Below are 23,554 nucleotides of genomic sequence, written 5' to 3'. Positions count from 1 at the left end.
TTAGGGAATAGAGACAACATCTATCTGCACAGTTTCTTGCTCTGATTTATCTTCCCTTATTCTCTTTTTCAGTTTGCTAATTTTGATGAAAGTTTGTAGGCCAGAGTTTAACATTTTAAAATATTAAAGCTTGTAGATTCCAATTTAGCACGGTCTTTGACAATTATGTTTGAAAACTAGTGGTTGCTAAATGACATTTTTGTCCCCTGAAGGAACACAAATATTATTATGTCTTCTGATAGATACTATACTATGGAATTACTATGTTTGCATGTTATGTGTGTATTCACCTTCTGTAAAAGTGGAACTGTTCTAGACTTTGGAAGGTCCTGTATGCAGTACCTTTGTGAAGATAATTTCTTCTTTCCCTATAATCAAACCAGACTAGCACTCAGGTGTGTCCACAGATCTCAGTGACCTGAAAACAATACAGATTTATGCTGCTGTAATTTATTTGAAGCCTTGTCATCTGCCTTTAGTTTTGCAGTGAGATGTTAATCTTCTCAGATTCTGTGCACTGTTAGTACTTGTAAAAAGCTGTCCAAAACGTTGGTGTCAGCATTGTTTGATGACATTTACAATGAATGTTTCAAAACATATTGGCACTAGTTTAGAATAAATTTTACACATTGATTTCAACCTTTGCAAATAATACTAGGAAAAAAGCCCAGGATAAACATTCAGGGGTTTGATTTTTGGATGTGGGCAGTACAGCATGAACCATGTGTGTAATAATTAAGTAAGAAGGTGTGTTGAAAGGGACTTTTCCTGTGAAGCAGGTTGGTTAATTTGGTCAAAAGTCTGTGGGATTGGAGAAATAAACTTTCTGATGAAATGAAAAACTTAAATGAAAACTTTCCACTTGGGTTGAATTTCTAGGCTGTCTTCAAAAACACTAAAACTTACTGAACTCAGAAAAGGCTTAGTTTCCAAAACCAAAATTTAACTCTATAGGTAAGTGGAAATTCCAATTAAATTGAAAATTGTTCATTTTCCTAAAACGCTTTTGTGTGTGTTGGGAGGTGGGAGTATAATTTCCTGTCCGTCTCTCACACAGACTTGCAGCACTGCTTCTTTTTATATTTGCATGCAGCCGGAACTGGTGACTAAGGTTTCGCTAATATTGCAGATTCTATGAGCTGGTTGTTTGTGAGCATGTAATTGACCTTTGCTGGCAAAGCGATGTGAAGATAAGGAAGGGGAAAGGGTGGATTTCAATTCACTTATTTTCTCCAGCTTGGAGGAATACACACCAGTGCTGCTGCTTGTTTTAGAGATTATTTAAGTGCAGTTTGTAGTAATGGTTTCAGTAGCACATAAGGCAACTGAGTGTCTAACAGTGATTGCTTAAATGCAGCAGTAGGAACGCAAAGTTATTCAGCAAACATCTTCAATGTTGGGAAGACTGCTTAGCCACAGCAAACTGGCAGAAAACAATATCCTCTTCTATAGACAAGCAGTGTCCTTAATCCCTAACCGTACATGGACTCAATGAATGCTTTTTCTGAGTGGTGTCTAGGAGGCAAAACTAAGAAAGATACAAACCAAAACTGATTTCTCACTCCCTGGCATATTTCTTGTGTTTTCTCAGGACATGGGTTTTCTTCTCAAGCAGAAAGTATCAATTTATCCATGATAAACAAGGAGAAACTATTGTGACATTTTTTTTCAATCAAATTAGAGATAAGTGTGAGATAAGTTAACCTTAGGTTCTGAACTGAGACTATTACCTAGATTCAGACCACCCTAAATTTGGTGGTATTGGATGATAATTCTGTTTTGAAGGGAAAAAATAACCTACTTGAATGTTGACCCTCACTGGCAATTTCCATATAACTCCTGACTTTGTCCAGTGGTTTGGTGTAGCTGAATTACATGAGACTTCAGTATAAATCTGCCAAACACGACAGTTGCAACTGTGCTTTGAATGGTACTGATTTCCAGCCACAGAGATGCCACTGGGAGTGACAGAAGTGCTGATTTTTTACAAACGGCAGGGGAAATAATGTTGAGTGGAAGGGAGCGAAGCTTTTGTTATAATAATTTGTAATCTTAAATGCTCCAAATCCTTTCCAGTTTTGGACCAGCAAAAGATCTAGTCCTGCCTTCCTGTGGACTTCTTTCTAAATGCTGCATCCATAGCTATATCCACAGTGACTCTAGTGACTGAAGAAAGAGTTTATGTGCAGGTGTGTGTGTTATTGCCATGTGCCAGAGTTTGTATTGTTTTATATCCCTCGCTGATATAATTATTTTATGCTCAGTTTTACAGGTCTGGATTTTTTTAGCAGTAGGCTCTGAAGGCAGTGTGTGTAGTACGAGAGTAGGGTTATTCTTCCTTCCATAGCAGGAAAGATCGAAGAACCTTTTTGTCTCTGTCTCTCTCTCTTGGGGCAAGAAGACGGAAAGACAATTCTGAGGTGTTGAACGTCTTTTGCCTCTGTTGAAGTCAGCAGTGGTGATGTCTTCCTTGTGCTCATAGTACTGTGCCCAAAAAGCATTTTCATTTCAACATTGCAAAGGTAGGAGCTGAGAACAGGCTGTTTTTCTCATTGTGTTTATTCAGCCGTCTCTCGTTTCTGAAGACTGGGTTCAGGAGCAAGGTACCGCGCAGTCAGCTTCTCGACTTGCTGATGTTTGCACTCGCCTTCCCCTGTGACTCATTCCAAACACATCTCGTTCATTCAGGAGGGTAATTTTCTATTTCCACTTTGGTGCACTTCTCCTCCTCCTCCTCTGCCCTGTCCTTTCAGATCTAAAACATCCTGTCAGCTTCTGTTTATCTGATGGTTCAAATGTCCATGCTTGGTTTCTTTTTCCCTGTCGCTACGGTTTCTCCTTCCGTTCCAAAGGGTGTTTTAGTTGTCATTTCTATTCCCTTGTCAGCAGTATTCTTCTTCGTCTCTGACTCGGGCAGTCTGTCTACATGGTTTTCTTTAGAGGTGTTTTTGTGCTAAATGAGTGCCTCCTAGGAAGCCCAATGTAGCATAACATAATTAAGTGACAATATATGAGGTGCCAGTCCTTTACCAGGCAGTTAATGACTGGCTGGAAGATTTACAAGCATGAGGTAAAGTCAGAGGAAATTTAGCACTCCAGCTTGCAGTTTTAAATGAAAGGTAGGGGACATTTGAACACTCCTGTATACCAAATATATATCAGTTTAAACTTAGCCAGTGGTCAGCTTCTTTATCTCTATATTAAGTTGAATGAATGTTAAAATTCTCAGGGCTGAAACATGTTGCACAATACCATTCCCCATGGTGTACGGTGTGCCTGGGTTGTCTTGCTGAGGTGGAGGATGGCAGCAGGCTTCATTTTCATTCCATATCTTGCAGTATTTGCATGGTTATGTCTGGCATAACATTACTTAGGATTCTCACTGTTTTCTCTCTTCATTATCTTAATTGTAATGTCGTATACACCCACAACCTCCACAAAACAGCCTGTGCATTCTTTATCCCTTTTGCTTACAAGTTTTGCCTTAGCAGTGTGCTCTGAAGGTCGTGTCCTGTGCTTCATGATTAGCGTACCAATGGCCCAGGCAGGGCAAAGAAAAGTGTATCCCAGCCCCACGGACAGTTTGCACATTCCTCTGGGGTCTCCAGATTCCTTTTTCTAGACACAAATCGATCATATAACTCTCTGGCAACCCTTCACAGCTTGCAGAAGTGAAGTACAGGGATGTAAAAAATAACTTTATGCTTTATTATTTTTAGGTATCTAGATATACTGTATCCCGATCCCCATTGGCCCCTTCTGCAGCCCACATGGAAAGAAATATGAGAATGGTTTACCTTGGTTTGGAACTTACTGTACAGATTTGAAATGTTTCCAATGGGTTCTTTACTTTTAATCATATTAAATGTGAGTTTTCGAGACTGGGGGGAATTATGCTAGCAAGACTTGGGGAAAGCATGTGCATGTGGCATGCAGAATATAGGTTGAGCAGTATCTGTTCACATGCACCTTTTTAAGAGATGAAGGGGAAAAAACAATCTCTTTGAAATGATGTCTCTGACATTATTCCAGGTAGTGTACCAAATCCTTCTACTTTTGCCTTTCCCTGCCCCCACCTTAGCTCAATAATGTTTCCACTCATTACTTTACTTTTTTTTTCTTCTTCCCTCGTTTTGGTAACAGATTACTGTGGCCACTAAGAGGTACTGTTGATACAGCTCTAGTTACCACAGTTTAGTTACTGAAACCAACAGATATTTTTGTATGCTCTTTGCATATTTGAGCTGGTCTTTAATTGTATCCTTTTATTTGTTGTTGTTTTTTTATAAACAAGTAGGCTGTTTACATTAGCTTAGATTTTCACATGGTTTTATGCCGTTCAGCTTCATGCGCATGTACAAGCCATGTGAATATAATGTGAAATCATATAAGCCAGAGTTAGCAATGAAGAGCACGTATCTGCTGTTCAGGCCCTTGGTTACCTTTCCTGGATGCTGCTGCTGGAGGTGCCAGTTGTGCTGTCTGTCACACCACACTGATAATATGTTGTGGCGGCTTTTATTATGCTTGAGGGTGATGTGCATGCACTCCGCACCTGTTTGCAAACGTATGTCCCATCCCCAGATCAATCTCCTGCTCCAAAAAAACTGCTCGAGCAGTAGTTCCTTCCCCCCAGGTCTTTAGTGAAGGGACACTTTCCCTAGAAATTGCAGTGGCATCTTTCTTGATGCGTGATGTGGTGGATGTTTGAACTAAGTGAGACCGAGTTATGCCAAAGAAGGAAATACCAAGCATCCCTGAAGGAAGAGTACAGGGTCCTCCAAGGCTGCTCATTTCAGGGATTTTGATGTTGGGGCTGGTGTATCCAGATGGTACCCAACCTTCTAGACTTGTTTCAGAGCAACATCATAGAATCATAGACTGTCCTGAGTTGGAAGGGACCCACAAGGATCATCGAGTCCAACTCATATCCCTGCATATGACAACTCCACAGCTCCCACCATGTGTCTGGGGACATTGCCCAGTCTCTTCTTGAACACTGTGAGGCCTGGGGTTGTGACACCTCCCTGGGGAGCCTGTTCCAGTGCTCCACCACCCTCTGGGTGAAGAAACCTTTCCTAATGTCCAACCGAAACCTCCCCTGGTACATCTTCCTGCCATTCCCTCAGGTTTTGTCATTGGTTGCTAAAGAGAAGAGTTTGGCACCTACTCTTTCTCCTCCGCTTGTGAGGAAGATGTAGACCATGATGAGGTCTCCTCTCAGTCTCCTCTTCTCCAGGCTGAACAAACCAAGTGACTTTAGTCAATCCTCATCCAGCTTCCTCTCCAAACCCTTCACCAACTCTGTAACCCTCTTCTGGACACTCTCCAACAGCTTAAAGTCTTTTCTATCCTGTGGTGCCCAGAACTGCACACAGTGCTCCAGGTGAGGCCACACCGGTGCAGAGTAGAGCAGGACAATCACCTCAATCACCTCAACAACTTATTTTGGCTGCTTACAGCCTGCTCTGTAGTTATGTGACTGGAGGGCTGCTGACGTGGAAAACAAGCTGGTGGCCTCTTGTTTCTGGAAAGGCATGTGAAGTTATTATTATATACTTACTACAATCTATTCCTATTTTTGCCTGACTAGATGATCTTCCTATCCTTTGCTGTGGCTCCTTTCAGACAGGAGAATCTGGATTTGTGTTTTGGTTTTAAGTCTGTATACTGATTTCTGAATCTTGAGATGAGCTCGTCTAGACTACTGTTTTTGAATATGGAAATTTGGGGAGGTTTTTAATATTTCTTCCTTTCATGTAATTTCTCTGATGTTTTTTTGTTTCCTGAATGTCTTCTGGTTGAATCAATCCAGCTTCTCCATCTGAGGAATTCTGGATAATTAGTTTGGAAGGAGTACTAGGTACCATGCTGATATCTCAGTACCATTCTGGAGACACAGAACACAGAGCAATACCGGCTCTGTTAGGTGCTCGTATTACCATTTCCTGTCCTTGAAACTGCTCCATGTTGGCCTGCCCAGCCTGGCAGTACACTGTGCCTGTCTCTGCCTCCTGCCTGGTTGCTCTTGCTGCCCAGATGGCCTTGGTATGGATTTCTGCTGTATGAACAATTTCAGTTGCAAGAGACCTCAGGATCATTGAGTCCAACCGTAACCTAACTCTAGCACTAAACTATGTCCCTAAGAACCTTGTCTATGCATCTTTGAAACACCTCCGGGGATGGTGACTCCACCACTTCCTTGGGCAGCCTGTTCCAGTGCTTTGCAACCCTTTCCATGAAGAATTTTTTCCTAATATCCAATCTGAACCTCCCCTGGCACAACTTGAGGCCATTTCCCCTTGTCCTATCACTTGCTACTTGGAAGAAGAGACCAACCCCCTCCATGCTACACCCTCCTTTCAGGCAGTTGTACACAGCGATAAGGTCTCCCCTCAGCCTCCTTTTCTCCAGGCTGAACAGCCCCAGTTGCCTCAGCCGCTGCTCATCAGACATGCACTCCAGATCCCTCACCAGCTTCATTGCCCTCCTCTGCACTCTATCTAGTATCTCAATGTCTTTCTTATGATGAGGGGCCCAAAACTGAACACAGCATTCAAAGTGGGGCCTCACCAGTGCCAAGTACAGTGGCACAATCACTGTGTCCAAACAGCTCGTGCTGTGCAAGTGTTGCCCTGCTTTGGCAGGGGGTGCCCCTGCAGAACACTCACCTCTGTGCTGTCCCTGCTCAGCTCCTCCCAGGGGAGCCAGGGCACTGCTCCAGTTTCTTTTCTTTGCTCCTGTTTAGAGTGACAGTTTTTGCAGAGCTTTTCAGCTGTGCAGAACAGCTTTGTCTCAAGGATTGCATTTGTTCTAGCAGTGGGGTGAGCACTCTTGCGTGGTGGGTTTTCCTGCCTCCCCCAGTTGTGAAGCTTCACCATTAAGACATTTTGTGGGATGCACTGGGCTTCTCAGTGCCCTTTTTAGGGTTCCCCTATAAACTGGCTGAATACAAATTTGTTAATAAATGAATGTCTGCAGATAGCTGTTAGTTATCGTAAGGTTTGTATTAAACATATCTTGGTAGTGCTTGTACAGGACACATTCGAGATTCATGGACAGCATTTCCTTGTTAGCTCATCTTTGCTCCTTTCTGTTTGTGAAGCAGTCAACTTTACATCATGCTTATTAATTTCTGGACTTTATATTAAGGTGTATTATTTTTTTGTCTTGATGGTTTCTCTCTGAGTTTCATATAAAAAAAGAAAAATAGTCACAATCCAAATGAATGTCTCTGGGAAATACTTCCATTATGGAAAGAAGTTGGACTATTTTCCAAAAGTATAAGTGAAGATAGTCTTTAAAGTTTAGTAAAGAGGGTTTTAGGAGCAAGTCTTTTCAGGTTTTCCAAGTGTCATGAATTTCCTATTGAAACATGCTCCAGACTCATATACATGCTGATGTTTAGATACCCAAGTCCTACTTAATCCAGTGATGAAATGGCTTGCAGATTTCAGCTTTGGACACTTTAGGAATATCCTTCCTTTTCCCTTCTCCCATCTTATGTTTGTGGGTGTGTATATTTAAATCAAAATTTAACTTGTCAACTCTTAATGAAGTAACAAATCAATGTGGATCTCTGCTTTATGCCAAGATGAATCTTCTTCTCCAATGAGCATATCCATTACCTTTTGGGATTGCTTTTCAACCCCATGCATATAATCCCTCTCATTTAGCATCAAACTACCTGCATTCATTTTGAGTTGTCGTTATGAAGTCACTGTATGCTATAGTGAGAATTCCCTTAATTTAAATGTGTGATCATGAGTAACACCTGAACCTTATGCACTCGAAGCATGTCCAAATGCATGTCTGTTTAATTGCTGACCGTCTGCCTGTGTATATCGCTGCCCTCTCCTGTATGAAACGGGTATTGCTCCAAAATGTGCATCAGGCCATTTTATTGAGCATCTAACAGCCGTGCCATCCTCCTGCTGAAGGAAAAGGGTCTTGAGGCTTTGACCTGGGAAATGTTCTGTTCGTCGTTTCTGTGAAGCTCAGAGTGCCTGTGGTGAGCAGCAACAGGATGAGCCTCTGTGCCTTCAAAAAACAAAGGGAGAAAGGAGGGGGAGGACTTAGCTGGTTTTGCCACAAAGCAGGTTAGAGTATTGACTTGATGTGGCTTTATTATTAAAAGCACTAAGAATTAAATGAAGTTTCTTTATTGCTTTGCTTAATGAGCATCAGGACAGCATCCTTTTATTGGGAAACACGTTGGGCATTTGAATAATACTTTCATAACATGGAAAGCTCTATTTGGTTGTTTGATGCATATGGGGAAAACTGGCCCAAACCAAGTAATCTAAGTTACAGAGTTGGGATCTGAATCTGAAATTGCCCACAATGGCAACTACTTGGCTCTAGGATTTTGGAGTGGAACTTTAGAGATAGCATGGCTAGATCCAAAATCCAGAGAAGTTCAATGCATATTTCCACAAAATTAAGAGTCTTATTAGCTGAGCTCATTTCTAATTGCAACTGGAAAGGGCACTTGTAAATCTGAGTGTTCTTTGTTACTTTCTGAAAGAGTTGCTATCTATTACCATACATCTATAAGACATTGTTGAAACCAGCTGAATCATGGTCTCTGTCACAGTTAGGAGGCATATTGACTGGCAACAAAATTACAAGCAATCACAGAAAAAGCAGAAATTCTCTTTAGTTCCAAGGGTGTGAATACAGCAGCTGTGTGAGAGCCACAGGGTAGGGAGCTCCAACAAGTGCCAAGTGAGGGACCAGATGGCTTGAGGGATTGGTAAAACACATGAAGTCATTTGCCTGTAGGCTATGAATTCAAGTGCAGCTCAGGCTTTTATACTGGTTAAAAGTTATGGTTGTCTGCAGTGATATTGGACTGGACTTTGAGGTGCTAGCATACAAAACTGAACGAAAAAGGCCCCTAATGAATGAAGAAGCAAAGGCCACTGTTACAACTGCTGTAAAGGGTTAGGTTTCCAAAGAGTGCTCAGCCCATTTGGTATCGAGTCTTTTGAAAATTAGTTCGCTTGTTTAGGGGTTGAACCTAGACAAGTTTTTTTTCCTTCCCTAAACAAATGAAACACCCCCAAAAAGAGAGGGGTATTCTCTCGATTTACTAGCACTGGCTAGTTTCTAGATTCCTTTGATTCCTTTGTCAAAAACTTCATTCAAGACTGAAATGTATGAGCTGAGACACTCTTAGCATGGAATTTACTTTTTTCCCTTTCTTTCAGGTTAGAGTTGGATGCAGGAAATGGGTATAATCAGGCTCTTAAAATTCAGATAAGCACTGAATTTGCTTATTCTGTGCAAAATGAAGCTTTTTTTTGTCTCAAGAGGGTGGTAGATGTGATATCTCTTTCATTTAGAACAAGTAGATATTAATAAATTAAAGGAGGCTTCCAGGCTTGAGGCTGGAAGGAAGATGTGTTGTTAGCAATTGAATTTTAATTGTAGGGGCTGTTTCTCCAAAAGCTGTATTCACAGGTTAGTGAGGGAGGTAATATTAACACAGACAGAATACGATAGAAAATGTGACTTTGAATGCTTTCTATGCTGGATGTGGGTTCACTGGGATGGAGATGGGGAAGAGGTTTAGGACACCATTTAGGACACCATTCTTCTGCTTCTCAGCTGGGATTTAGCAGCCTCTCCTTTCCTGGGTGTTGGGTGGTGCTAAGGTGTGTGACCCACTCAGGGATGCTGTGTGGGACTAGAGGCAACCGTTAGGGCAAAATGTCACACTGCCCATGGATAAGGAGGTTCCACCTCTGTGTTCATATCTGGGCTGTGCCTGCATGTGCATAATGTGTGAGGAGGCCTTGTCTGTGGTACAAAAGTGGAGGAGGTACGGAATGATTGGGAGCTTGGGATGATAAAGGTATGTTTGGAGAAGGTATAGTTGAGTAAGCCATTGCCAAATGGCTCATCCTGTTCAAGACTGACAGACAAGAGGGAGAAGGGTGATGGTTCAAAATGGAAGAGTGACAAAAATGTGACAAAATGAACAACTCACCCTATTCACTTCTAACTACAAAAACAGTCACTCCCCTGTGATTCTTGCAAACATCTGCCACCAAATTTACAACTAGTCTGGCAGCCAGATGTTGAGGTTTGTAATCACAAGCAGTGAGATAAAGCTGCACATCCTGTGTCCTAAGGACTCTGCTACCCAACCATGTCTTCTCTGTTCGTAGATTGCTCTCCTTTTTTGTTATTTGGGCTTGTTTTCCACATTCCTGAGCTCAATAAGTCTAAAAGCAATAATTTATTCACCTGCTGGACCTGTGCAGCTGGAGTATTGGGACAGTGATGGAGTACAAATTCAAGAACAAAACCCCAAACAGTGATTCTTTCGACACATAGTAAGCTCCAAGCATTTTTTTTTTCAGCTCAGAATTTTCCGTTTATGTAGGAAGATGAACTTGAAATGTTCTTAGCTTTGTCCCACAGATTAATCCAGGCATTTCAGTGGTGCTTTTGTACATATTGTTAATATGGTCAACTGACAAAAGTGAAGCAACTGAGATGAGTAAGTTATGATCTCCAGAAAGTTTAGGTGATGGTGATTAAGCACGGCCAACTTGTAAGTAAATAAGATGACATCAAATCTGAAAATCACTGTGTTTGATATCACCATATTTTGTGAATTTTTATTATGAAGGCAATATAAAGACACTGTAGTTCTGTCTGTATGCTATCTGGTTTCAGTTCTTTGGCATGCTTACTTTAGAAAAATAACCTGTTTGATAATTTTCCACTTCATCTTGCTCTTTTCATGGCTACTGCACAGAAAACCCTTTTGGAAGGTGGATGGTTCTCTGTGATAGATGGATTCAGAGAATCTAGGTATGAAGAGAAAATTGTTAAGAGTTGCTTGTAGAGATGTGAGGGAGGAGGAGAGAAGTGTTGAGTAAGAGGTGAACAGAAATTAACAGCTTTTCATGCCGCTTGACACAAGTGTTGATCAGAAACCATAGAGCAGCAAACCACACTTAATTATTTGAGAATAAAACCTAGATTTCTACTTCTCATGTTGCTGCACATTTCATGCTGCTTATAGGTGTTTGCATATTGCAATGGTGAATGTTTCCATGTATTCTGTTTTGGTTTTTTAAGAGGTAGTTTTCTCAGTATTTGGAGTCTTTGGGATTTGGTTTATAAAAGTGAAAGTGATTTCTGTATTCAAGAAAGTGCATACAATAAGGCTTGTGTGATCAAATGTAATTGCATTTCTTTTTGTCTGGGAGGATAATAACAATTTTCTTTCAATGATGAGGTTTTATTTTCTGACATATCAGTGAGCCACTTCAAAGATATCTGCCTCCAAGTAAGTTTAAGAGAACTGAACACAGCATCTTGGGTTCTGAATGTAGAAGTAGCAAACAGAGACATAATCTCTCTTATTATGCTTGTGCCTTTGGAAAAAGAACATGTCAGAAGTATTGCTGTTCTTTGTTTTTAGCATGACTAATAAATTGCACTAGTCAACTGGATGTTCCTTTGGAAGGTTACAGTAAATCATGGGCCGGGACATAAGCCAACATTTCCATCCACGATGCAAATCTTAGAAGGTACAAATAGAGTGTGTTGGGCTATTCTTTGATATGGCTTCGTTGTGACAAAGTCTGGTCACAAGTAATAGAGCCACAAGAGGGCAATGGGTCTTTTATACCAGCTGGATGTAGCCACCCCCCATTGCTTCCCCTTGTATCCCCCCAAAAAAAAATCAAACAGTTAAGTCAATGGTAGAAAGCAATTTAAAGGAAAACAGCTGGTTGAAAGCAGAGGAGCGTGATCCTGAAGAGCTCTGTTCAGGTCTGCAGACTTACTCTCAAATAGAGCTGTGTGCTTATTATTTGCTTAGAGGTTCTGTAAAAGTTGTATGTGCTTACAGTCCACTTCTTAAAAGAGGAAATCTCGGTTCCTATATGCAGTTCTTATGCTCCTGTGCTAGATTTATTATCAAGTTTATGGCACAGTTGACACTTGGAATGTATCTGGATGTACTCAGATTCAGATGAGTGCTACTTATGCTGTTTCTCAGTTCCATTGGTATATCCTTCTTCTTCTCCTCCATCCCCCCCCCCCCCCCCCGCTTTTTTTTGTTTTGTTTTGCTTTAAGGTATGACCAATGTGTTTTGAAAATATTTGAAAAATACATTCTGCAGTTTGGCATATGGTTATCAAGGAAAAATTCTTAAGGTACTAAAGGAGTGTGTACAAGCTGCTCATATTTCAAGACTCACTACTAAGGAAATACCTTACTATTCAATAGATATTCACTGCATTAGACAATATTTTTTTACATGAGGGCTTATACAGGTCTCTTGAGGTCATTGGCCCCTTTTGAAGGAGGAATAGCGTATAAGGCTTGCTACACTGGAATTAAGATTGACCCAATAAGGTCTATCTCATTCATTCTCACTTTTTTGCCCACCTACTGTTTTTTCTCTTTAGAGCAGGTAGTTGGAAGGGAAACAGGTATCTGAAAGCAGACATTGAAGGGGAACAGTTTAGTTCTCCCCATTTCACCTCGCCGATTTCTTTATTCATGAAAATGAATAGCAGTTTACAGAACAGTTTTGCAATTTGGAGTTAAGAAGCAAATAAAATGAGATACATTATTAGGCAACAGTAGAAGTTTGGACTGAGACTAAATGATGTGAATTTTCTTTGCCTACGAAGGTTGAGCAGCTTATTTTTGCTGGAGATGGAGGCAGTAGGGTGGGATGTGAGCAGGGGATAGCCCTGATGATCCTAGTCTGTTCTATTCCGCCTCTGTAGTAAGTGCTGCTGCGACTTATTTTGACATTTGCATATATGCGCAACATACAGAAAGAAGAGAACTTCCTCCCTCACCTCTGCCTTTTAGCAGGTTTTAGAAACGGCAGTGTGGCAACACATTTGTGGTACTGCTGACATGGCTGTAGCTGAGCAGCCCTGTTGTGGAAGCCTCCTCTACAGAGAAATGTTACCAAGTTTCAAGACTCATGAGAGTTGCTAATTTTGGAAAACTTTCACTGAAGTGCTTACCAGCTCAGCTGAACTTTGGTTTCATCTATTAGTAATTACTTCCAGAAGTTAGCCTGTGTGAGAGGAAAATCCTCATCCTCTCCTGACTGGGATGATGGCTGTGTGAAATAGGACTGTGTTCTGTTTTAGAGCTCCAGGCTGGGGATTTTGTCTGTTCTGGAAGTCAAGCTTTGAGGGTGACCAGGCTGCCTCACTTCATCCCCTCCACTTGTCTTGATGATGCAGTCTCTTACTTTACTGTTAGTTTTATGTGTGCTAATTATTTTCTCCTTGTCTAACTACCTAGAGCAGAGTTTCTTCAACTTATTTCCAAATCCCTCTCTCCACTGATAAGCTCGGAAGGTCCCTGGCAGCATGACAGTGTTTTCTATACTCTTTTTTCCTGTTATGTAAACTTACTCAAGAAACTTTGTGAACTCACTTCTTGAAGTAGCTAGGAGACTGAGGACAGAAAAACCAAACATACTCCCAGGGCAGTCCCCCTTGCTTTGGCTTCTTGGTGGCAGCAATATTGATTGGGTTGACTTCATAACGAATCGTGTGGGTTGATGTCTTGACACCGGCTCATTAGCGTGGTGAAGTCACTTGCCATGTGGGTGAATGAAGATCTTGGCGTGGTGACTGGTGCAAAGAGAACGCGCCAGAAAACTGAAGTCAGTGCAAGAGCTGAATGTTTATTTAGATAAAAACATGTTTGATAGTGACATGCAACCTGGTTGGTTGGGTCTTACGCTTGCTGTGTTCGCTGATGTGTAGAAAATAATTAAAAGATGTAGAAACATGTCTAGGAGTCTCTCAGTTATTGAGGTAGAAAGGAATATTTCTGTAGCTTTCAATGACCTTGTGAGTTTAGCTTCCCTCTGTAATTAAAAAATAAAAAAGTAGGAAGGAAGCTAGCTTTCTTGAATTTCAGGTTCTTTTTTAAATGAGTCAGCAGAGTCTAATCTATACTCTGATTAAGTGCCTCTAGCCAGGAGATTTAAAGAGGAAACAAATACAGTTTTGTTAGTCCTCTTCCTCCATCCTCCTGTTGTGCCATTTCTGTGCCTGTTATTTTTGCAGGCTTGACAGACGTGCATCCGTATGCAGAGAGGCACACACGCACACCCATCCTGCTCGGCTTAGTGCAATCGGCTGATGCAGAGTCTGCTGCCTGGACTTGTCACAACTTGATAGCTCTCTAAACGTTGTATTCCTTGTTGCCATAACACCAGGAAAAATAGTATGGGATCCTGTATTATAAATATAGCTGAAGCCTTGGGGAATAGGAGCATTTCTAAGTAACTTGAACCTATGTCAGAACATAATTCTTATAAATAAATGGGAACTTAATTACTGAATACTAACTGGATTTTTGCCTGCTGTGGCACTTGACCTTGCTAGACAATTATTATACTAAGGGATTATCTTTTAACAGAACACAGTTATCTTTCCTGTTTGTTTTTCTTATTTTACTATTCACATAAGCCAAGGGAAATGAAAAGCATTCTAATCAGTCATGGGTGTTTTTACTGAATTAGCTTTAGCTTTATTTGGAGGGTTTTTATGCAGTACATTCAGTTTACAACTAGAGGAAGGTTAAGGTTGAGAAGAGAATTTGACAGGTTTGTTTTACAAAGCCATGTCAGTGAGGATGTGAAATTGGCTAACAAACAGATAAACATCTTGTTAAACTGAGTTATAAATGAGATACAAACTCAACTGTGAGAACAAAACCACATTCTTCACCTAGGGAACTATGATACATGACTTGAAATATATTACCCCAAAGCACTCTTTTTATTTCAGACTTCCAATTTAGTTCTAAAGAAAATTTTATAAAATGTATCATGAAAAAATTGTACCTCTTGCTTGATAGAGCCAGAAGTCTAAACTTGCTGCCATTCTGCATTTGACACATAACCCCTTGTGTTAATGTCTGTCTATCTGTATAATTTTTAAAATTTACTTGCCTGCCATTGTCTCTTCATACCAAAGAACCTCAGCAACCTAGTACCATTTTTCATAGATGCCAAGTACACTGCAGTCTTCTAGAGTTTTTTGAGATTCAACAGTGCTGTGCCTTACCAAAAACTGTATGTCTAGCTATAGGGTGGGTGGCTGAGCTCTAAATAGACTCAACTGTGAAAATGTCAATGCCAGTTACCTCTCTTATACTGTGACTGTCTTTTGATGGCTGTGTCTTAACAGTTCAAATTTGGAAGGAGATTTAATAAAAGAAGTAAAACAAAAGCAACCTGAAACTTTTTGGTTTCTAGCTTCAATACATGCTTAGAGAGGAATTCAAGTAGCAAGGGTCACACTGAAGTTTTGATACTTTATAGAATTTTTGTTATCATCTTAATAATCTCAACACAGAGTTAAAGAAAAATGCATGTTGGGTTTTAGTTTTGTATTTTGTTTTGTTCACAAGGGCACCAAACCTTGATTACAAAATGCAATAAACCAGAAATGATTTCTCATCCAAGTTAATCATCTTCATCAATTTGTCTGATCTTCAATGTATGAAATACTTAGCTGGTAGGGATCTGAAAGCATGCAAGCTAAACAAGCCCATTTCCATTACCCTCCCATTTCTCTTTGTGACCCTCTGCTGAATTTGGTCAAGATTATCAACATTCTTTTAGCACTGGGACTATCAGAAGTGGATGCAATGTTCCAGTTACAGCTTGAGTGCCAAGCAAAAGGGTATATAAAAATTCTGAAAGCTTTGAAGACTGATCCTTTGTCAAGGATAATGGATTATACATTTTACAGTACTGATGTGACAGAATGGGAATTTTTATTGAGGCTGTACCTGGCTACCATCATAGAGACAATTCTTCAGACAACACTTCTTCCTTGGAAATAGGTTAGCTTGAATTTTGTAGCCTGTGGAATCATTAGGTTATATGTCCCATGTCTTGTAAAAATGAAAATGGTCACAGACTTTGTCTTCAGGATTTTTCCCCTTCTTCCTATGTGCAAAATGATAGCAGAAGCTGTGAAGAAACAATAGAAACTTAGTAAGGACTGGTAGTCTTATTTCCCGTACAAATGCCATAAGAGCAGTTCTGGAGCAGGAGGAATTGAATGATGTTTTGGAACCAAAATGCTCTATGCTAGGGGTCTTTCCTTATAGTTACCTTTGCAGTTGCATATGAGAACCTGATGAATGAACAAAAAGAAATCCGGTCCAAAATGTATGCTGGCCTAAACCCTATTAAGTTGAATGAGGCTGCTTTACTTTATACCCTTTGAGGTCTAGCTTTAATGCTATTTGGTTGCTGAGGAGTTACAAAACAGAATATCAAAGTATTTTAATTTCAAATCTTAAGTGTATGATGGAAAAGAGTAAGAAATTGTACAAAACTTTACAGGGATGTCTGTGAATCATAGAATTTCTGTGGTGATTCCAGCAAGAAACTGTGATGTGGCAACTGTAGCTGGATTGTTCTTGATATGAGCATCCTACTTCATGCCTTAATTAGCCCTCCCACATTATCAGCTATTCTCAATCTAATCTGCAAATCCATTCTCAATCTAATCTGTTTCTTGCGAAAGAAGGCTCAGCTGAAGGAGTTGAGAAGGATTTTTTGGACTCAATATGCATCTCTGTCTGAAAGGAAAGGATTTTTTTTGTAGGCTGACCGCAGCATTGTGTAGTGAGGAGGCTTCTGGGCCTTGATCAGAAATGCAGTTGAGGAAAAAAAGGCCATTTTGTTAATCAGCAATTCTTATTGAATGTGGTGGTACTCCCTCACCTCTCACATTTTAAAATGGAGAAGAACCTTATGCTTCAAAATCTGGAAATTTGTAAAGTCTGGAAAGTTAGTACCATTAGTAGGTTTAGTCCTGACTGTGAAGTGTTGTAGTTAAGATTTGTAGACAAAAAAGATTTGCATTTTTGCATTTCTGCCACAAGATCTCAGGAGACCTTATGATCTTAAGTCTGTCTAGGAAAGAGGTTATATTGGTGTTACTTCAACAGGAGAAACTAGGATGAGGTTTTCAGCAGGGTAGCATAAATACCTGCTCCAGGGTCACCTGGCTACTGTTGAGCAAGGTCTCTTGCCAGCAGGTGTGAGGAGTTATTTCTGCCTGCAAAATGAAGGAAGCACAGGGAAACAAATCAGTCTGTGATGAAGATGGCAAGAAGCTAATGGGCATGCAAAGCACAGCAGTCAGCGGTGAGTGTTGGAAGCTCAAGAAACCATATTTGAATGAGTTTTATGATCTTTCCTACTTCATGACTTATGAGGGAAATCAAAGCCTGGTAGTTCTTGAAAGCATGTGATTGTGTTGGTTTGTTTCCATTTGTGCTCTTTGTCATCAGAAAGAAGGGATGACATTTCAGTAGCTGGTATGCCCTGTGAATGGCTGTATTGTGCCATACAGCCCTGACCTTCTCGATATTCTGTCATCTAAATGCCAGTCGCCCCTTTAGGGCTTCAAAAGCTCTTGGGAAGTGTGAGGCTATGGGGAAATTAGACTGCTGGGGAGACAGAGTAGTGTGATTCATTGTCCTACACCACAAAATATGAAGGTTATCATTCTGAGGCAGCTCTCTAATGAGTGATTGCAATGAGGATGGGCTGAAGGAAGCTGAGGGTGAGCAGCTCTGTGTCTGTGGGCTTTTGGAGTCCTTCTGTGCAGAACAGCGTGGTTAGATAAAATCAGTAGGAAAATGGCATTTCTGTGTGTGGGTGAGGCATTGCTCACCTTCTGCAGAACAGGTAAGACTGTGACCCTCAGGTGCTGCGTGCTGCTGGCAGGATGAAGGGCGTCCTGTACTTGCCCTGTCTGTTGTCTCCCTGGTCTATTTGGGTCATAAGCTTTTCAGTGGAAAAGACTGTCTTATGTGGCACGTGCTCAGCTCAATTAGCCCTTTTTGATCTCTGACTGTTGTTGTAATAAAGAGAGATGATAATATTTGCACATGGAAAGCAGGTGTGGGCATTCCTGTTGTGTGTGTGTTTTTTTTTTTTTAATAACTTTATGATTTTGCCTCTAAGTCCCTGTCAGTGATCTCTGAAGAAAGCCTGGAAGTTATGTAGGGAGAGAGAGCTCACCTGAGTGCTGAGGCATTGTGCCTGTCTGTCTTGTTCTGTTTCTTCATTTATTGTTGTCTGTTTATTACTAAAGTTATTAGTTTTCTCTTAATCAATCCTTGGCATCTTCCTGACCTATAAAACCTATTTATTAGTACAGCATATAAGTATGTGAATAATTGTGGGTGGGTGGAAATGGCATTTTAACATTTGTGTGGTAAATAAGTGGCAAAGCAGGAAATCCCATTTAGGATCACCCATGTCAGGAGAACTGGATGTTCTTTTTTCTTGCTCGCTCAGTTTGCCTCTGACCTTAGGCAACTTGCTTTCACGTCTATGTATCAGTTTTCCAAACTGTAAAGTGGGGTTAATGATCTTTATGAAATTGCACTCAGTTGTCTTGATATATATGTAGAGGCAGTCATGTTATAGTCTCATAGTTTTGAATTATGTTGCAAAGTGCTAGAAGCCAGGGAATAAAGTGTCAGTACAACTTCAGTATGTTTTCTCTTTCTGAGTCTGTATTCTTGCTCACAAAGTATTTAAAGAACACTTGAGTGCTTTATTTTGCAACAAGTTACAAAGTGTGCATATTGTTAGCCCATACTTTTTTCCTACAAATTCCTTACTTCCTACATCATCAAGAACCTCAGTGCTTACTGATTTCTATATTATGTTTGCTACTATTTTTTTTTTGTTCAAAACACAGCCTGTGAGTCATTTGCTGTGTGTTTTTCAAACCTTGCTTTGATTACGAACTTGTTAATTTTCTACTTGCTTTTTTTCCATGGCACTTATTACTGCAGGAGCCATAATGGGAACCAGAATTTGAGTTTCGTGTTCATTTGGAAACTTGAAAAATATTTCTCTTCCAAGTCAGTGTTTCCTATTGAAACAAAATTCCAAAATTATATTTTGGAAGAGCTGATGCAGATGCGTGTCTATGTATGTATATGCATACAGTTTTGTATGTAAATATGAAACATTTAATTAAAAATTTTTAACTTTGCTTCTGATTTCAATTTACACTGCAAAGTTGAAATAATTTTGCTTTTTGAAGGTCAAGATACAGTAATAATATAAATATTTAGACTTATTACTAATTAGTACGTGTGTATTTTGTATTTAAAAAAAAGAGCAGAGAGATTTACATATCTCATGCTGTAATATCAAGACCCTATCTTGCCCAGTGAATTTGGGAACTTACCACATGTGTAGTGAGAGAACTTGAGGAATTCAGCAGCTAATAGGGGATGTAACTCAGTTTATTTGGTTTCTATTGAGAGCCCTAGAGGAGTTAATGGCACTGCAGCATGCAGCCATTCCATGAAAGCATAGATTTCTAACTGGAATATTTTTGAACAGCTTGACTAATTACACATGCAGTCCGTTCCCCACTTCTACCCCAGCAATGATTCCTTCTGCTGAAGTCAAATGTGTTGACGGTTCAGTCTAAGCTGCTGAAGGGAACCGTTTTGTAAAAGTTTTGCAGGTTGGTGCGCAGCCTCCTTCTGTACATGCCACCTCTGGAGTACGACCACATATGTGCTTGACGGACACCCATTCTGCGTTGCTGAATAATGTATGCAGGAAGGATTGCATCTACAGTTAAAGTCGGCAGGTGCTTAGTCTTTGCTCCAGTGACTTTGCTCTGTGTAGTGCAAAACAGCTGGGAAGCTGCCTGAATGAGAGAAGGGAAGATTATATTGGCCTAAAGGCAGCTTGGGATGTGTGTCATTGCATGGCTGGAAGGAAGGAGGGTGGGAATGGGAGGAGCGTTCTGTGGCCATCTGTTATCCAGGGACTGCGTTTATCTCTTCCTTGGCCAGGCTTAGGTGGGAGTAGGGAAAAGAAGACAATGCAAAACGGTTTAGCAATCCTACTTCTACCTTCTCAAGCCTCCAGAGCAGGGAATTCAGCCCTTCAGGAATACTTGTGTTAATCTTGCTCTTTCATCTTGAGGCTTGCATGCATGTGCATGTCTTTTAAATGAAAGCATGTCTGCAATAAGGACTCTTGGGACATGAATGGCTTCAATTTCTGGAAATTCCTATATACTCTACTTTGGGGTCTTTCTTCAATCTTTATATATAAAAATATATATACATATATTTTTTTTTTCCTTAATGCTAAGACTTCTAACTTCTTTTTAGCCTTAAACTTATTCTTGTCTGTGTTTTATTTTTATTTTATTTCATTTTATTTTTCTTTCTGAGAAACAGGGAGAGGGAACATTTGTAGTTAAACATGTATGGCCTTTTCTCATCTTTGTTTTTTCTCATGCTGCTGTCATTTCTGTCCCCTCACCCCATGCCACAAATCAGCAAATGTTTTTCTTTCCTAATTCTAGAAGATTATTTCAAAATGGGAAGTCCTTCCTTCAAAAAATATGGCATTTTGGAACATAAACCTTAGCAGACCATCTCAGCCCATGAGAATGGAACTTGTATTAAAAGCTGTGTTTGCAATATTAGAATGTAGCAGTCTTGGAGTTTCATAACTACAAAAGATTTGCATGGATCCTGTGACATATTTGATGCATTTTGGAAAAGCACATTCAAATAGATAGTAGCTCTAGTTGTAGGGAAGAACAAGCAATCTTTTTGAAAGGCAAGCCTAATGAAGACCTACATATTTAATGACACATCATGTGCTGCTCAGGTGCAGACGCAAAAATTTGATACTTTACAAGCGTGTCTGCCCAAACTGGAGCAGAGGTAGCTATTTCGCATCCCGCCAAAGCGTGTTTGATCTTGGAAGTTATAGAATATTTGTTTTATGACTATAAGAGTGCCAAGAAATTCTTTGAAGCACAGTCTGTAACCTCCAAGGCTGAAATGGAATAGGATGAAACAGGAAAGTTACTAGAAGATGACATTGTTAAATAAAAAAAAAAAAAAAAGTAATCACAAAAAAAACCCCAAAAGCAAACACAACAGCCTTCACCTTCAACTCCTTTTAAGCCTGCCTCTTGTAATTGTATTGCCTGTCATGGCTATAATTCTTTAATATTGATGACAGACATAGAGTCTGAAATATCTTTTCCAATGTATATGTGGTAAGATGGATTGTGGTTAATTGAAATGTAGAAGTTTGATAGCTTGTGAGGTATGGTTTGCGGTATAGCCTCAGCTTCCATTTTTTTTGTTGAACTGTGTCTTTCTGAATGTCATTAGTCCAGAGGGAGATCATATAAATTACAGATTACACTACTGAACACAATTGCCAGTTTTCCTTTTTTTTCCTTCCAGACTGACGCAGCATACTGGACTACTACCCTGACTGCTTTTACAGGCAGAAAAAAGCAGTGACAAAACCTTTCATTTTGAAACGTAATCTATGCTTGCATAGTAAAGTGTTTGCTGTATTGGTCCTTTGTGGACTTGCTGGGTTAGCACAGCATGTAGGTGTAGCTAAAATAGTCCAAGGGTTGGACTTGATGATCTCTGAGGTCTTTTCCAACCCAGTTGATTCTGTGATTCTGTGAATATGAAGACATATGTCAGTCCCTGTGAGGGCCTTGTTGTTTTGGCCATTGCTTTTGGTTATCAAGTTCATACCCCTGCAGACAAGCAGCAAATTTTACCCTACTAGTTGTGTGATAGCATGCTGGAAATCGGGGAGTTGATTAGTGAACAGAAACAACTTGAAATGTCAGATTTGTCTAAATGACCCTCCTTCTTGTAGTGTTTAGGTCTGAATCAAAGTCTTTCTATCATCCCCCTCCAATAAAGTAAGTTCTGGGCAGCTCTGTGAGAAACATTCATAACTTGAACAATTTGATTAGATCTTCCAAACAATCCTACAGCTGAGAATGTGTGGGGTTTTGAGTGGATTGTTTTTTTATTTGCCTTAAAATGATCTAAATGGGAGGAGTATCTATATGTGTTTTGTACAGAACTTAGAACAGTCATTCCCAGATCCCAAATCTAGCCTTAACAGGTATAGAAATCAGACACTTAGCACTTGCAGCTATAAAGTCTTGAAACTCTGAGATTTTGCTGCTGCTTTTAAGCCATTTTGAGGCTGTTTTTGTGCCATTGCAATTAGGTATTGCAGAGGTTATAGAACTCTGCTGTGTATGAAAATCAAACGTTACAAAATTATGATGTTTTCATGAAGAGATCAGTAGTCAGTACACATATTACAGAAACAGTCTTAATAAAATTTTATTCCTTTATTCCTTTTCTGTATCTTAACAGGTTTAATTTGAATACTGGACATGGCTATGGCTCTTTTTAAAGATGAGAGGTGATGAAAGGGGTTATCTGAAAGAAGCTCAATGGGCAGATCTTTTAAGACACTCTAGTAGAAGGCAGCTGCTGTGTTGTGCAAGTAACCACACTAAATAGCAGCAATGGCTGCAGAGCACAGGTGTTGGAGAGGCTTCTGTCAAAAGCTTTGAGTGATTAAAGAACAAATACACAGTGGTGAAAATGCAATGACCAAAGGTAATATCCCAGGAAGAGCTGAACAGTTAGCTCGCCTACCACTGTTGGTTATATAGATGGCAAATGAATAGCACGTAATGCTTCAGTCTGTACCTCAAGTAACGGTCACTGACAATAGGCAGTTGTGCTGTCATACTTGAACAGTTTCCAGTTAACTTTAGGCAAAGGAGGCCAATCAAAACACTCTTGTAGCATTCTGAAGAGTAATGACAGCACAAAAAAAAAAATTAAGGCTCTCCTAAGTGGTTAATGCTTTCAAGCTGAAAAGCCAATATTGCAAGTTGGGGAGGTTAACTGAGCATCTGATAAAAGGCAAGACTGTATTTTGGAACGTAACGTTCCTGGAGTTGCTAATGAACCTAGAGAAAGCAATAGAAATGTGCCAGGACTTGACAGAAAATCTGTGATACAAAAGTACTGATACCTGAGAAAGGCATGTTAACCTCAGTTACAGTGTGCAGAATGGCCTGTGGAACTGCGCCAGCTCTGAGAACCTATGCAAGACGATGCCTGATATTTGGAGGAAAAAGATATGCAATGGATCATGTTATGTTGCAAAAATTTGTAAAGCATGTGTGACCTGGAGAAAGAGGGTGTTCAAGTAAGCTATTGGGCCTGAGGAATTCCTTATGGGAACAACACCATAGGAGAAATAGGAGCAGAGCACTGCACAGATAGCAAAAGGGCCATTTATTAGTTTTAATTTGAGGATGCTGACACCTTAAGACAGTAGGAAATAAAAAGATCAGCACTGAATAAAAAAAGCGGTGGTCAGCTGGAACACAATGAGGTAAAAATTTGTTCTCAGGAAAAGAGTTTGTAAAGTATGGGGTGCAGTATTCTACCTTTAAACATACAAAAATTAGTCAGTCACCTTTTGGAGAAATTCTTCTCTGACTGTACAAGAAATGTAGACTCCTAAGTTGAAGTAGATGGTCATGTCATTGCCTGTTTGATCACATTTTCAGGGGAAAAGTACCCATGATAGGTTTTAATCCTACCAAGTCCTGAAATTGTTTGGATAGATGTGCACCAAGACAGATTTGAGAAGACAACCTT

General features: G+C 40.1%; 1 long non-coding RNA gene across 1 annotated transcript in view; it reads left to right on the top strand.

Annotated features, from left to right (window-relative positions):
• Window positions 1–783: 783 nt before the first annotated feature.
• The window catches only part of LOC110355975 (uncharacterized), a 171,629-nt gene continuing 148,858 nt past the window's right edge, over window positions 784–23,554 (top strand). The window contains exon 1 of the long non-coding RNA XR_010472628.1: window positions 784–954. This is a non-coding gene — a long non-coding RNA (uncharacterized LOC110355975). The remainder of the gene's footprint in view (window positions 955–23,554) is intronic.

The sequence above is a fragment of the Columba livia genome, chromosome 4 (genome assembly GCF_036013475.1).
Source record: "Columba livia isolate bColLiv1 breed racing homer chromosome 4, bColLiv1.pat.W.v2, whole genome shotgun sequence".
NCBI lineage: Eukaryota > Metazoa > Chordata > Aves > Columbiformes > Columbidae > Columba > Columba livia.
This window is presented reverse-complemented; position numbering and strand designations above follow the sequence as displayed.